Below are 12,786 nucleotides of genomic sequence, written 5' to 3' on the forward strand. Positions count from 1 at the left end.
AGATATTGACTCACTGGCATGACTTGGTTACAAATTTTTTTGACACAAAGAATCGAACCATATACCATATTCTGTTCTGTGCATGTACCATGAGATCTGTCTGCATTTGAACATTATCTACTTAAAGAAAACCAACCACAGTGCTCAGGGAAACAATCTTTTTAATAAAGCACATACACACACACACACACACACACAAGAAGTGTACACAGAATCTGCTGATTCATGTGAGGCTTTATTCCAAGAATAATTTTCCAAGGACTTTCTGTGCATACATAATGTCAATGCCATATAATGTGAGTAATCGCTTTGTTCACATAGCAGATTCATGTAAACACTACAATGTCATACTCATACACCATAACAATGGCTGACTGCTTCTATATGATGGTCTTTTCATTGAAAATACTGATCTAGAACAGACCTCTGAAAACATGCAAACTCAGACACTTTCAACAGCAAAAAGATGTGGTATGAATGCCACTGCTTCCAATACTATCTACAGTGAAGTTCCAATGTAATCAAGGATAGTGAACTCCAGAAAATTGAGAATATCCCTTGTTTTCATATTCTCGCCTCATCTGTCTTTTAAGTACACACTTGATATGGAGTCTTCAATTCTGCTGAAAGGTGAAACATTGTACGCACAATCTGGAAAAAAAAGGTATAAAAGTGACCTTGATTTAGTTTTACCTCAACAGTTCGAAGCAGTTAATGAATATTCAACATTTTGATTTGAGACAAAACTTCCATTGAATTTCACTCACTCGGAACTCACAGAAATTTGATAAACATAACCTAAACTCAGTTCTACTTGTAATACAAAAATTTACAGTACAAAAATATGTCAACAGCCAGGGAAAGCCATATTTTCATCAAGATATTCATAATGACGACACATGAATCTATCTGCAAGTACTTGAGTGCCTGCATTACGTGTCTCGATATTCCAGAGGATGACAACAAGATTGAAGCTACATGCGCAGCAAGTCACGCTTGATCACACCAGCGTCAGCACCAAGTGTCACATGTAAGCACATTTAGCAAACGTTGGGTTCAAACTATCGAACATCCTGTTTAAAGTTGCAAATCAGGCGTGAGAATTTGTGCATCGAAGGGTTCTAATGGTGACCTGATATGACGTTTAGAGGCCCTTCGTTTCTTATTTGAGCACCTGGTATGCAAAGCTGATTGATGCTGTTTTCATGGAGCAGATCCAACCTTTCTTTCCAGATCAGAATTTCAGACAGCAAAACAAAATGGGGATGGATGAGTCTATTTGTGCCTTTTCCCACTTAATTGCTCTCATTGTAATGTAAATCTTCAAAATCCTGTTGACACCGATGCATTTCCCCTCTTCTCAGTTTCATGGATGACAAGAATACATTGCAAATTTACCAGTGGGCACGGATGACAAATGAGATGGCTCCCATATCTGCTTGCCTTGCCTCAAAAGTGATTATGGTTGCACAATTTATGCACACAGTGCTAAATTGCTCGAGATATCATGTGGTGAAGGATGGTGGGCACCATGCATTATTTATGTGTAGACGACTGACTTACACGTGGAAGCACGTAGGAAATGCAGCATGGGGTCTCCTGTTTTGACAGGTTCGGTGCCATAGCCTATTGTACATACAGAACTTCAATACAAGCCCTTGTGGCACATAATGAAGCCCTGGATTTTGAAATGTGTGACTGCAATCGTCATCCTGGGAGACTACACATTCAACATTTGACAGCCACAATGATACAAGATACCGTAATTATCAATTTATCAATAATGATCAATTATGTGGTATGTGTAACCATGATTGTGCATGAGCATTCAGAAACCATTATAACCCTCCAGCTGTTTCAACAAAGATTTTAGTCATAAATAATGGTCAATGTACATGCATTCCTTCAGATACAGTTTTTCTTGTGAAGAAAAGGGATATTTTAAAGACTTCAAATATGACAACCTCACAGCTGATCTTAAATGGGCTTTCATACCATGGTAGAACTCTACATACTCAACAGCAATATTCTATTAGGCACATGTGAGAAGCGTGCAGTGTAGATTGATTAGCTGATAGTCTAACGAGTGTGAAGGCAAATCATTTCCAAATATATAACTTGCATTGTGATGCCATACATCCAGCTATCTTCTCAAAAATGATGGGAAAAAAAAATTATCCAAACCTTCATGGTTCTTTGTCCAAGTATGAAGATGGCGACTGTACAGTTATGTGACTTAAAAGAAGAGTATCTCCTTTCTTCAATCAGTACACAAGCCAAAGACTATACAGCACAGTCGGTGCTCTGGAGCGAATATTCAAGGGTCTGAATCTGAAAGCTAATCTAATGTATGTCTGCTACGGGGCCCTACCAGGTGCATGCAAAATCCCACTTAGAATCTGAATGACTTTATTGATTACCCACTACTGCTTCAGCATTTTAGTGTAGAGCTTCATCGTTAGCCTTACTCAGAGATTTCTCTGACATTTAAGCAGCAAATTTATACATTGTACATACTAATCACAAACATTTGTAAGCAATGTGGCTGACATAGATGGTAGAGAGGAGGAGATATGGTAGCAACTGATATCTTATATTGTGAGAGGGCGGGGAAGACAATGGAGATTTTAGCCAAATATCTACAATGTTTGCTGATCATTGCTCCCACTGTAAATGATCTTGCCATGGGTATGGGGGTGTGTACGTGTGCGCGTGTTGCATGCGTGTGCTTGTGTGTGTGTGTGTGTGTGTGTGTGCATGTAACTCATAAAGAAGAACATGAATTTAGAAATCAAATGCACACACATTTTTTCCTGTACAGGTTAGCAGCTGCTCCTTGTTCCTGTTTAAAAAACAAACAAACAAACAAACAAACACCAATTTCTCAGAAAATCTGAAAAGAAAAGGTCTCTGTCATCATTTACTACATTGTACATTTGTTACCACAGTTTCTGATGAAGTTAGCTGCACCTGTATGCAAGATTCAACATATTACATACGTGTAAACCCATGATACTTAAATCCTTTACTTCTTCTCCTGCAGGATACATCCTCAGTCTGGGCATTTGTAAATTATGGTCCTTGGCTTGTATTGGGCATTAAGTATTGATAGATCAATCCATGGTGAACAACACATTTGTGTGCCATTTGTGATAATCAGAATTTATAGCCTATTACAAAATTCAATGGCTGATACAATTCATTAAGAGGTTAGATGAAAAATATCTATGACAGGTATAATTGTAAAATTTTTCTTCTATTGTACTACTAAACAGCAAGATTTTCCATCCAAATGGACCATTCATGGAAGTAATGATTTCATGTGCAGCTGTAGCATGTGAATCAATGAATTGTATTAAATAATATATCTCTATCAAAAAGTTGTAACCTTTTCTCCAAACATTTATCTCAAGTCTTAGAGCTTGTAATCATAGACATACTGTCAGTACTTAGATCTATAGAAGACTTGAAATTTGAATGTATTTTTCAATGGATTCCTACCTGACAAATTAAAGACGCAACCAGATGCTGAGGGCGATCAAGGGTCTCAGCCTTACTGCATATAAATAATGCAATCTTGTAGCGTGTCATACACATACAATCACTGTATATTGTACATAGGCCTGGCTCCAATGTCGCTTTTAACCCCAGCCTCAAAATATTCTGTGAAATACAGATTAAAATGTCTACTATGCACGATATGTGTGTGTGAGTGTGCCTGTGTGTATTTGTGGGTGTGTTAATGTTTGTTGTGTTTCATACACAGCCATGCATTAAAATGAGTTCAAGTGTGAGTGGATGTGTGCATGTACAAGTATGCACTTCTAAAAGACAAACAAATAATATTAAAAGGACATGAGTGTACAAGTGGTGTGTATTTCATTTTGCTTTTGTTTTCTTGATTTGCTTTTACAGTCTATCTACAATGTAAGTGAAAGTCACTTTAAATGTGTTGCAATGACTAACAGATCTACACGTATGGCAAAATGAAAGAGACAGACTGTTTATCATATTCTGAGAATGTCAGCAAAGTCAAAGCTTCAAAGTTTTCATAAAATAGTGATATTGGTCAAATTCAAACATTCCGCATGGAAATAAGATGAGATGATTATGTGATCACATCACAAATGTCACTTCACGAAAAATAAATTGAACAATTTGCTTTGTATCATAATTTCAGTTATCTTATATCACAGTCTATGAATTAGTAATGATAATAATAGGAGAGGTGATTTGCATGATTAGCATATTGACTGATTAATTGATATTGATTGATTGATTGCTTGATTGATTGATTACTTGATTGATTGATTACTTTATTGTCCAGTCGTTAATATCAACATTACTTTTCCATAATGTCCACTTACAACCTAAGGAAAGTTTTATGTCTGCACGGCTTTACATGGTTAACTCCAATATGAAACCATCATACAATTTGTACATTGCTATTTACATTGTATGTGTACAATGAATTGGCTGCATTTTTGTTCCATGGTACCATAGTGCATGAACACACACACACACAAACACACACAAGAGGTATACATACAATAAGTACGTAGATAGATAGATACTTGCAGAAAGATAGACAAAAAGATAGATTAGATTTTATAAGAAAAGACATTACACTAAAAAAAGGGAGAATGTTTGTTAAAAAACAAAAACATCAAGAAATTAGTGTTTTGTCATTGCCACTTGACTCTCTTCCACGAACTTCTAATGTTATTAACACAGCAAATCTGCTGCACGTTTCTTGAGATTAATTTTGGCCTGATGCAAGTAATGCTCAGATAAATAAGTCATTGACATGGCTCATTACATGCAAATTTCCAGACATCTCATACAATGTACAAAGGTTGCACTGGCATTCTGGCTGAAATGCTAAGTAGCCTCGAAGGACAAGGCCCGAGACAATTATCAATCAAGTTTGAATGGAAATTGATCCCGAGCACCAGAGCCATTCTCGCAAATAATATACAATCATCGCAGCTTCCAGCCATAGAATGAAAACCGCAAATGTGGCTACGCCAATCATAGGCAATATATCCCAGATACACTGTCTCTACTCCCAAGAGCAGACGACGCTCCCACGGGCGAATGACAGGTCGACTAATAAATGCCCCACTGTAGGGCACATGCTGGCTGGCCATACGCAGAAATCATTCAAATTGGCAATGTTATGCGTAATTTCCTCCCGCTCCGATGGACGGGCCTATGGGAGATGAGTGGGGAAGGGAGCCGTAAAGGTCAGACTATGGCAAGCGACACATACTTAGAAGGTTATCAAGGGGAGATGGTCTGATTGTGGCCAGCAGCTGCGGTTGGGAAAAGCTCTCCGACTGAAGTGACCGCCGGAGGGAGGGTGAAATCACAGCTCAAGTAGCTTTTGTGTGCTAATGTGCACAAGGCTAATAATCATTACAAAATCACTGAAAGGGCTGTTTAACAATCAGCTTCAGTGTGTCCTATGCTACAGTGGATTAAAAAAAAAAAAAAAACTGAAGTAAAATTACAGTATTGTACTGTTTGCAGAGAGGCACTTTCACACATTCCCTTATTAAAGCAACAACATCCATTCATGACAAAAATGATGCTAATCTTTGAGATAACACTAATTAGATTTTTAAAAATGATACATTCAATCCCTACTGATTAAAAAAAAAAAACAGTTTGCATCTAGACAAAAGTTCTTTCAGAGCAAATTGATTCTGGACAAAATTTAATTACCAAGTACGCAAAATCCCATGAGAGTGGCACAAAAATCAGTTTTCTCAACTACATCTATCATACTCGTAAGCAAACTAGAATGCATTGAACCCATTGGGAGAGTGTCTATAGTGAATACCTTTTCATGCATTACTATGCTGTTTTGACTACAAGTGTACTGCTTCCCCTTGTGTTCTTTGTAACAATCTCTATAGATACAAATGTACTTTATCATTCTCTGTACAAGGTGACAGGTGACAGTGGTATCAATACACACAGTATGCCTTTTGTCTGGACACCAGGGCAAATGCTAATTTTACATTTAAATTCTTTCTTTCTGTTTAGTAATAATTTCAACAATAACAACAATAATATAAAAGGAAGATAATTAGAATATGCTTTAATAATAATAATAATAATAACAAATAATAATAATGATGGTAATAATTATCAAAATCTGCAGTCAGTCAGCAGCACCAGCTTCTATAATTATCAAGAATCATATTAAGCATGAAGAATCATATTATTGCCTCATTGTCATGGACTGACTGGAAACATTCAACTGATGATCCACATCTTCACTTAGTTCAGGGTTGTTGTTTTTGGGTGGTTTTTTTTCTTTCTTTCTTTTTGTGTGGTTTTTTTTTTCTTTCCTGTCATCAGTAATATCCAAGCCATGCCACTGCATTGGTCAATGGAGAGGTGAACCAATTAGAGTGTTATTCTAGTGTAATACAAAGGACACAAGCAACTTTATTCACTGCTGCATTTCTCATAATACTCCATTAAATAATATCTACCAAGTTCATTTTCAGAGTCTGGCAAACATAACACTTCTTTGCAACTGATTGACAAATTGCCCTACATCAACGTAAATAAGCACTGAGTTTGCAGTAGCCATGATAAAAAATCATGGGCGTATACATTATGTACATGTATACTCAAGCAGGATTTGAACCTACGACCTCCTGATCTCCAGACATCGTCATGTCCACTAGAATAACACTTCTTGTTTACCGCACACCCCTTCTTTTCACTGGAACGTGCTGTGAAAACAAGTGTCAATGACTGTCACAAGACGACTTGCATATTACACAATCACAAGTCACCTGTCACACAAACAATCTGAGCACTGATGAAAAACTATGGGCTACACTAAGAGAATAGTATGGGGACAGAAGACTAAAACTCAGAGCCACTTTTAAAATTTAAACAATATACAGTGTATGCTAATCAGATGCAAGAGAACTGAAATAACTCATACAGTGGCTGCAACTGTATGTGGAAGTCAAATGGGAATGACACGAGTATTCAGTTTTGCATCATTATGCAAAAATCCATCTTATTTGCTACCGTTCACACACACTGGCCAAGCCAAATCATCAGGATGTTTTTTTTTTGTTTTTTTTAAAGTAATAATAATTAAGCAGGACTGATTTTGAATCCCAAATGTTGCAGATCACACTGATTTTAACAATTTCCTGTGTGTCCATACACATGAATTAATGTTTTTGGCATCATGAAAACTGGAGTTCCAAAAACCATTAATTTTGGCTATCTACAAATAGATACAGCTTGGTATAAAAAATCACAATAGCAAATAGGGCATTCGCATATAATACACACAGCAGAACGACATTTTACAAGTAAACACTTAACTTTCTTCTGGTGTCTAGTAGTGTGAAGCACAGTGTCAGACAGACGGGGCCTCGCCATCAAAGTGGAGAACCACAACACAACTACAAAACTTGATACATAGACATTTGTACATTACTCACGTAAAGTGCATGCTTATATTACAGAAGGTACATAAGTCCATAGAGAGCCCTCGAAGGATAAGTCCACTGAACACAAAAAAAATGGCACTTTCTAGCGCAATCCCTGACCCGCGGGGTTCATCGTTGCAGAATTGAAAATGGCGCGTTGACCACCCAGCAAATGCAAATTATGCGTGCGCGTGCGTGGCTGGAAGTGCATGCAGCAATCTACTGCGTGCGTGCGCCCTTTGGTAGCAGCACACACGGTCCGATCACGTGAACTCCCGATTATCAGATGTACCGTTCGCACATGCTGCATATAATCTTCATTTTCAGTAAGTTGTGAAATGTGTATAATGTCAATATCGATAACATACTCATAGTAGGGCGTCAGTAGCGCGATGCGCTTTGTCATCCCCTTAAAAATTCACGCACAAGTCGCAAGTTCACAAGTCATCTTTGACCTAGGTCTCTATGCATTTACAGAGCATAAAACTACTTCAAAACATTTTTTTTTACAATAAGAGAAATCTATCATATTATTTTCGATACACATGATATCACGGAAGTCACATTTTGGCTGCAAAAGTGCTAGCATTTTCAAATAAACTTACGACTACCAGATGCGTTCAGTGCGTGTTGGGCAATGTGCAAACATAGGGCGCGCATTAGGTCAAAAAGTGGACCCACAACTTTGGCTTACAATCACCTTTCAGGCATTTTTGCGGGTTCATCCCGGGAACAAATCCCCATAAATTTGGTATCATATGAAAGCTTGGTAGTCTCATTCTTCTCATCCTATGCCAAGTTCAGATATCAAGACGTATTGCTACCTAAATTCAGATTTAAGCCTAAACATCGCTATAACTCGGCTGTTCCGTCGACTGTGAAACTCGCCAGGCTGGTGAAGGAGGATTCAATGGTGCTGAATCCAAAAATAGCATTGGTTTTTCGCTTATTCAACGGGATCAAACCCTGTCAGCATAGTAACAGCATCAGCGAACTAAGTGAGGCGGGGCCTACAAGTCTTAGACACGTAGTTACTCGCCACGACTCATGGTTACGGCGCGCACTTACACGAAGCTCCAGAACAGTCGGGTCGGTTTTGCATGCATAGGTACGATGTTCAGCCTCCACACAGCAAAGCGTACCGCCGGTACGTAATGTGAGTACATGTACGCGTCTCCATGCAATCTGTAGACCAAACGCTATAGCGATGCACATGCACCATTACTGTGTGAGCTTTTACTCCGCCGCGCTGTTAGACCAACGTTTATACGTACTGCATACTGGGTCATCTGTCTCGTAAACCCGTGTACAAATCGGTCTGTGGCTGGGAGATGTTCCGCAGAGACTACACTGTACGTCTAGCTTCACGGAATCCTTTCTCATGGAAGAGAACCGTGAATGTCAAAAATGAGTAAAAATTCCTCCGGACCAAGAAAATTTTCTGTATACGGCCTCGGTTGCTCACTTTCCGTGTTGTATTTGCCCAACCCAGCTGCTAGTATTTAACCGTAAGTGCAGTACGGTAGTTAACGCAATAGCGCAGTACCATGCACGTATTGCTGGCATGTATACACGATGTATATCACAGAGAAAACCTGTGCGTGCGAGTGCAAGTGCGTGCGTGCCGTGGGATCGAAGCGGGCCTCGCAGCTAGCTGGGTAGGTGTGTGCTAGCTGACAAGGATGCGCGCTTAGCCTTAGAAACACGCGTGCTTTGAATGTGATAAACGCAGTGAATAGCACCGCCCACTGGAGTGCGCTTGACAGTTTTGACAATATTTTGACATTGTTTCTTTTATTTTCCCATGTCACTCAAATATAGAGTATTGGGGAAAATCAAATCATGGCACAGTGTAATAACACGAAAACGAAGAAAAATACAATTTACAACTACTATTTACATTATTTACAAATCAACAGCAAAGCACAATTATAGATAATATACATTTGATATAATTGGCGAAAATCTCGAACGAAATGCGTTTGATAAACTATTTACATTGTTTACAATCAACAGTAAAAACAAAAATAGCTAAGATGCATAAATGGTATGAATGAAAATCTTGAATGAGAATGTATGTGGTTAATTAATCTATCAAAATATGCAGATGGGTTTAAAAGAATAATCTTAGACTAAAACTGTATATTGATTAAAATTTCTGCTAGGCAACACTTGGTATTAGCATATAATTGCTATCTGTATCGAGTTCAAGACACTGTTACAATATGAGATTGATTTTAAAAAGAGTGAAAAACATAACAATCCAAATAATTAAATATATACGTACAAACAAGAAAAAAAACTTATGAAACACAACTGTACAGTATATATACACATTAATGAAATAACAGAATTAAGGTATTTGGGCGGATCCTGTAATACGGTTTGACAAACTTTTTTCTGCATGACTCCATCTTTGGACATTCAAATAATGAAATTCATCCCCTATCCGACCCAGGTTACAAAAACTACACAGTCTGTTCTGTCTTTCAGTTCCGTTATATCTTCCAGAAACTACAGGTAAACTGTGGTGAAGATAGACACCTAAATTTCGCAAGTGAAGTTTTATAAAAGCATGGCAATTTAGTTAAAGATAATATAAAGTTTTGGTACCTCAAAAGTTTCCCTGAATTTCCTTGTCTTAGTTTGTGTTTCAGGTTAAAGTACCTTTCATATAACTAACACTGTAAGACTTACTCGCCCCAAAGTGCTCTCATGTCTTAGTAATCATGCAATTAATTGCGACCAGCAGCCCCATAAATACACATAGCGTAATGGGGCTGCGCATTGTGGCATTCAGGATCATGACAGACTATAGTATCGCGGGTAAATATCAACTTAAAATCCAAAAATTTCTTCAATTTGAAGACTTACCAGTTAAGTTGAAGTATTGAAAACAGGCTTCGGGCAATGTTTGGTTCTGCCAATAGTCCCTTTCTGTTCGAATTGATGACTGAATGTGACTCGGTCGAGAGGACCTTGGGAGAGCTACACTGAATTGACGGCCAGCGCATGCGCACACAGACATCTTATCCGTTCATGGATTTGAAATTTGTGCGAATGTGATGCGTGCGCATGCGCTGGCCGTAGTATTCAGTGTAGCTCTCCCAAGGTCCTCTCAACCGAGTCACATTCAATGATAAGGAACTTTAAAAAATCTGGTATAGTTGATGCACTGCGTGCTAGTGTTAACTTTATTCATTCAGTTTTGAGTATACAAATCACAAAGCCCGAGTTTAATTGCTGGCCTCAGCCACCTAATAGACAAGTGTCCATAGTCTTGCCACACATTCGTGTACAGTCTTAAGTCATTTAATATTTTCTGGATGTGTAGTAACCATGGAGAGGAATAAACGTCATGTTGGTGTAAAAGCTTTAGGATACTGCACATAATCGTAGATATTTTAACTTCTTTACCATGTTCGGAACCAAAAATTAACCATTCTTTCCTTTATTGTTCGCGACATTTCAAATTTCCCAAGCTCACCAAGGGCCATGCAGTTCATTGTAGTATTTCATAATCTCAGCACCTGTTTACAATAATTTGTATGAAAGGCTTCAATTTGTTTTAGATTTTCGTAACCCCATACCTCGCTTCCGTAAATAAGAATTGGTAAAACAAGTTTATCAATAAGATCTAATTGAATGTCTAAAGGCAGCCTTAATCTTCTAGATTTTATCAACAAGTTATACATGGCTCTCTTTGCTTGACTGATTTGTTTATCTTGGGCATTTTTGAAATTATTTCTGTAGCTGAACACTACTCCCAAATATGTATACTCATCAACAACTTCTAATATTTCTGTGTTAAACATAAATGGTTTAAATCTCCTGACCTTTCCTCTCGAGAAAATAACCACTTTCGTTTTACCGACATTGACTTGGAGACTGACAGTGAATTTTCATTACGCTCGCGACCCACTTTTATGCCAAGGGCAAGGTTTTAACAGTGCGAGGATGAAAAATACCGTTTTTATTTGCTCATGTCATAACTTCACCGTTATTTATGATTATGGTGAGAAATTTTGCACATGTATTATGTTAACTATGGACATTATGGATATGTATGTTTTTGTGTGAAATGACACGCATTTCTCCAGTTGCAAAAATCTACCAGACGCCCTAGGGTCTACTCATAGCTATGTAATGTCATTAATGAGATTACATTTAATGAGTTTGTTTATAGATGAGGTGACAAAAAATGATGTCAGGTACCAAAACTCAAAGCGATCGTAAAGCGATCGCTGAGCTCTCTTTGTGTTGTGGGCCATTCCGGTACAGCCCTGTCGTTATTTATACAGCGACTGGGCTGTGTATAAAATCTAGTAATTATAGGAACCGAGTTTGATATCAATACAATGTAATGATGCCGTCGTTTAGTGTATAAAAAATTTTATTTTAGGGGATGCAGGATGGCTGTATTATCCCAGTGTTTACTGTGCTGTACATACATACACTGTACCATTGCCTGAACCAGTACACAGCAGATAGAGAAGAATATTGACATTAGAAAACGTACGTTTTTGCAGAAAAATAGGTCTTACAAGAAATGTCAGGGAGACAGTCGTCGTTTAGGCTGGCCTCGATAATAAGCGACGCTCCGTCGACGGCCATCCTGCCCATCCTGCCATAGGGCCAGAACGCCACGGGCTCTACACAGCTCTGACAGCTCTTCCTTCGATGCGATGTGATTTTCCTTCCCTAGAATATTATTCTACAATATCATGATAATCATTGTAGCGTGTAAATCTCAAACTTACCCGTCTTTGCTTTCAAAGCTGATAGCGATGCTGATTTTTTTAGCGTGATATGATTTTTCAGTGGCTTCGATGCTGTTTCTAGGTCTGCCGTCCACTTTCCAAGTTGCACATCACACGGGTCAGATGCAGTAACGAGACTGATGATGGTGTGTGTTTACTCTGTGCGATGTGGAGTACGGTACCGCGGTGTGCACGCTGTACATCAGCCCCAGCATCATCAGGGTTGCAACATCACTCAGCCCAAAATCACGGCAGCGAGCGATACTGTTCTCCCTAGCTAGCTATCAACCTCCCAATATGATAGGCGGCTAAGCAGTAGAGTTTTGTTCCAGTGTTAGACCTTAGATCCAGTCGTATTTTTACAGATGCGAGATTAATACATTTAATATAAATTATTGAAAAATATGTAGTATTTAAATAATATATGTATCTTTAAATTATCATTTTTTTTTTGTAATCGACATTAATTGTTGCTGAGGTAGATAAAAAATGTATAATCATAATATACGAAAAATATACAAAATGCGACTAAGATATCGGGCAGGATTGACGCC

General features: G+C 38.2%; 1 protein-coding gene across 1 annotated transcript in view; it reads right to left on the reverse strand.

The window, feature by feature from the left end:
• Positions 1-12,351, reverse strand: part of LOC140241783 (putative complexin-1) — a 71,050-nt gene extending 58,699 nt beyond the window's left edge. The window contains exon 1 of the mRNA XM_072321535.1: positions 12,233-12,351. The gene's annotated coding sequence lies outside the window, so the exon portion shown is untranslated. The remainder of the gene's footprint in view (positions 1-12,232) is intronic.
• Between the last annotated feature and the right edge of the window lie 435 nt (positions 12,352-12,786).

This window comes from Diadema setosum, chromosome 18 (genome assembly GCF_964275005.1).
Source record: "Diadema setosum chromosome 18, eeDiaSeto1, whole genome shotgun sequence".
Lineage (NCBI taxonomy): Eukaryota > Metazoa > Echinodermata > Echinoidea > Diadematoida > Diadematidae > Diadema > Diadema setosum.